We start from the raw sequence: 5,000 nt of genomic DNA on the forward strand, positions 1-5,000 counted from the left end.
CCATAGCTAAAGAGTCTCTTGAAATGCTCTTAATGGAAGATTTGTATTTAGAAAAATGAATAAGGATCGGAATTTGGAAATGTTGATTATTTTAAAAAAATGAGAAAGTAAATTCCCATTTGTAATCCTTTGCACAGTAGACCCAGAACATTTGTTTAGTGTATACTATGTTTAGATTATTATTCTTATCATTACAAGCTAAGCTACAACCCTAATTGAAAAAGCAGGATGCTATAGGCCCAAGGGCTCCAACGGGTAAAAACAGATGTTTCATATATAAACTATAAAAAGCACTTACGTCAGCCTGTTCAACATTAAAACATCTGTTGCTAGTTTGAACATTTGAAGTTCTACCGATTGAACTACCCGATAAGGAAGATCATTGCACAACTTGGTCACAACTGGAATAAAACTTCTAGAGTACTGTGTAGTATTGAGTCTCATGATGGAGAAGGCCTGGCTATTAGTATTAACTGCACACCTAGAGTTACGAACAGAATGGTACTGTCCGGGAAGATCTGAATGTAAAGGATGGTCAGAATTATGAAAAATATTATGCAACATACATAATGAACTAATAAAACGATGGTGACAGAGATTAATATCTAGATCAGGTCAAGAAAATGTAATATAATTCATAAACAGTATTGCAAATGTTACATAGGTACTTAGTATTTAATCATATTTGATCTACCTCATAAATAGTTATAGGATATGATCCCTTTTATGTTAAGCTTAGATACTCATATATAGTGTTAGGTCGCTTATATTCTATCTCATGTTTACATCCAATCCAATAAACACATGTGGACTGTTAGTCATCTCTTAGTTAACCTTCATCAAAGAAGATTTAGCCATGAGAGATAGCATATTACCTTAAAAATATTAATTTTCTTTTTTTGAGAAAAATATGTAGCCTACGATGCATTATTGATACAGTATACATTATTACATATAAATCTTCACTACATGAGGGACTAAACTGAGACACATATGCATGTATTTACATAGACACGTACGCACGCACTCACACACACACACACCCGCACACACGCACACACACATATATGTATATATATATGCATATATATATATATATATATATATATATATATATATATATATATAAACATGTGTATGTGTTTGTGTGCGCGTTGAAAATATTAACTTTTTATACGTTCATAAATCAAACTTTAAATTATTCTCTATGTGTTCTAAATTACTCCATCAAGAATCGACGATTGTTCCATTTTTCGAAAATCTCAGTAGGCCGACTCACCTGTAATCAATCTTTAATTCATTAATAATAACTTCATTTCCCTTTCTATTCCCCGCTTAATAACCCTAAATGCCTACTGAGGTGCTAATTAATCTCTATATTTGATCCACCATAATAGCTATTAATCAGTTTAATAATTTAATTAAAGCCTGCAATAATCATGCAGGGGCGTGCCACTTGGCACTGCATGTATGCAATGGCACTCCATTTTGCGAGTAAAGGATTCTTATCACGAGAGAACAGGGAGGTGGTGTGCAATTTGCTCCCTCTTTTAAACAAAGGTTTTTTTATTTCTACATTTTGCTATTCCTCGTAAGCCACCGACAATGATAACTTGATATTTTTTTTTTTTATTCTATTGTATTTTATTAATATTATTAGTGAACTTAACCCGTAAAACATGAGGGCTAAATATTTAGATAAATATGCATACACATACACACACACACCTCTCACCTGTGTATGACTAATCCCTCTACCCCTTAACCTAGGGACGGCGAGAGCTAAGTGTGACCGAAAACAAATATATATACATATATATATATATATATATATATATATACATATATATATGTATATATATATATATATATATATATATATATATATATATATACATAGATAGATAGATAGATAGATAGATAGATAGATAGATGGATCCAAACACTTGTTATTACATAAGGGAGATTGAGTCAGACGTTTTCTTCATAATCATAAGGAGTTATGAGTTTATAAACTCAGATGTATAAAAAAGAAGAAGAAAAAAATCAAGAGAGGATAATGGTCTGATATATACATGATAATGAGTGGTATAAAATATATGTGAAAATGTTTGTAAAGTGGTATTAAGCAATCAAAAAAATCTTATATAAAAAATAAAGGTAAGGCCAAAACTTCATAACTTGTGTTTTTTCTCTCAAATACATTGTCCGTGTGCGTGGATTGCTCAACAGTTCTATAACAGAAGAGATAGAAGATCTCTGATATTGGAAGGTAAGATCGTTTTGGTACCGAGAGAGAGAGAGAGAGAGAGAGAGAGAGAGAGAGAGAGAGAGAGAGAGAGAGAGAGCCGGAAAGTGGTTTCTTTGTTTCTTTTAACTTCTGATTGTCGAAAATCATCTTTTAGTGAAAAAGTATTCGCAGTAATTTAGGGTTGTGGTGGCCGATGTGGTAACGTCCCTGACTAGTGAATGCCAGACTAGGGTTTGAGTCCTTCTCAAACTCGTTAGTTTCTTTGGTAGCTGTAACCTCACCATCCATGTGTGCTAATGATGTGAGGTTTGAGGGAGCCTATAGGTCTATCTGCTGAGTCATCAGCAGCCATTGCCTGGCCCTCCTTGGTCATAGCTTGTGTGGAGAAGGGGCTTGGGTGCTGATCCTATGGTCAGTCTCTAGGGCATTGTCCCACTTGATAGGGCAATGTCACTGTCCTTTGCCCCTGCCATTCATGAACGGTCTTTATTTATTTTTTTTTTCTTTAAAGGGTATACATTATCACTGACTAATTGTTTGGAAGTTACAAATCCCTTTATTCATTGACTTCAGTTTTTTTCATTAGATCGAGTAAGCAGATTCCGATACAATTAAATTATCATAATTATTTTTTTATATAAATGTTATATTATACTAATTTCCAATTAGGTGATTAGTTCTTCAGTAAAGGATCTAATCTATAGATTTATTTCTTACCATTTTCCAACGAGACTCAAGAAGTTAATTAATGCATTAGTAAGCAATGATGAGACTGAAATAATCGCAAGAAATGGTAATAATAATATTTGGAAAAAACCGAGAGAAATTACATTTGGCAAAGACGTCTAGGAATCGGAATAGGAATGGATTAGTGATAAGGGAAACAGATTTGGGAAATTTTATTGGTAATAATGGGAATGTAGGATGCTGACATAAAGGAATAAACGAAAACAAATTAAAGGAGAAATATAAGAATTAAGATAAATTTAGAGAGAAAAGAAACATACCAAAAGAAAGTTACATTCATAGGTAGTAGGTTGGCCAGGGCACTAGCCACCCGTTAGGATACTACCGCTAGATAGTTATGGGGTCCTTTGACTGGTCAGAGAGTACTACATTGGATTCTTCTCTCTGGTTACGGTTCATTTCCCTTTGCCTACACACACACCAAATAGTCTGGCTTATTCTTTACACATTATCCTCTTTCGTCGTACACCTGACAACACTGAGATTACCAAATAATTCTTCTTCACCCAAGGGGTTAACTACTGCACTGTAATTGTTCAGTGGCCACTTTCCTCATGGTAGGGTAGAAGGGACTCTTTAGCTATGGTAAGCAGCTCCTCTAGGAGAAGGACACTCCAAAATCAAACCATTCTTCTCTAGTCTTGGATAGTGCCATAGCCTCTGTACCATGGTCTTCCAATGTCTTGGGTTAGATTTCTCTTGCTTGAGGGTACACTTGGGCACACTATTCTATCTTATTTCTACTCCTTTTGTTTTGTTAAGTTTTTATAGTTCATGTAGGTGATTTTTATTCTAATGTTGCAGTTTTTAAAGTATTTTATTTTTCCTTGTTTCCTTTCCTCAGTAGGCTATTTTCCCTGTTGGAGCCCCTGTGCTTATAACATTCTGCTTTTCCAACTAGGTTTGTAACTTAATAATAATAATAATAATAATAATAAAAATAATAATAATAATAATAATCTCTAATCCTGCCTTTTTGTGACTCCACGGCATAACAATTCCAGTCCTATTCCCGATTCCTGGAATCTTAGGAAATTAACGCTCCGTACCGGGAATTCTTGTGAATTTCCCTCTTCTGAGAAATGAGGGGAGTGAGGGAGAGTATTCTAAAGAAGAGAGACTCATTCCTCATTATACAAAGAGTCTCCCCTCTCATGCTTTAGAGATTTAATGTTAATGGCGATACTGTCGCTTTTTTGAAAAAATCGGTGGCGTTCGCTTTATTCCAGTTCAAGTGGTTTCAATTGGATGGTCCCTTCATATCGCTTTGGAAATTAATATTACCTATTTCTTCATTGATTTTATGTAATTGAAATTAGTTGATCTTAATTAAATATTGCTTGATTAAAATCGATTGATTTTTCCTGGATCTTATTTAATTGAAATTAATCAATTCTAGTCAAATTAATTTGATGATCCAGTACCAGTTCAATTGAAATTAAGGAAAATTATCAAATTTAATGTCTTGGAGTATTTGTGAAGAGGGAAGGTCCAGAAAATACTACCTCGTCGTTTTTCAGTAACACAATTTGAGTCTACTCCTCCGATAACTTACCTGACGATTGTTCAAAGAGCTTTGTACTAACGTTGTAAAGCATTTCTTTGTGGTCACCCATCGTAACACTATGGCTATTGTTCCGTAGCTTCGCTTATCAGACCACTAGCTATAACACTTTATTGCTGATGAAAGTGCCTGTAGAGATTCTTGGGCACTTCTTAGACTTGTTATGAATATACATTGGTATGCGTTAGCCGTGTAAAGACGCGTATTTTAGCGCTATTTTCATATAATTAATAACTTAGTTCAATTAGTCTTTACATTTCCTTTATGTTATCTATATGTTTTTATGTTTTACTGTGTAGATATCATTCCAGAATGGAATTTGTAGTGTAGATACTTTTTCATTGTAGATAACAGGCCAAATAAAAGTAGCACCCAACCTTGAACCTACATGGTCATTATGTTACGTACTCGAAAAGATACATATTATTATTATTATTA

This window comes from Palaemon carinicauda, chromosome 37 (genome assembly GCF_036898095.1).
Source record: "Palaemon carinicauda isolate YSFRI2023 chromosome 37, ASM3689809v2, whole genome shotgun sequence".
NCBI lineage: Eukaryota > Metazoa > Arthropoda > Malacostraca > Decapoda > Palaemonidae > Palaemon > Palaemon carinicauda.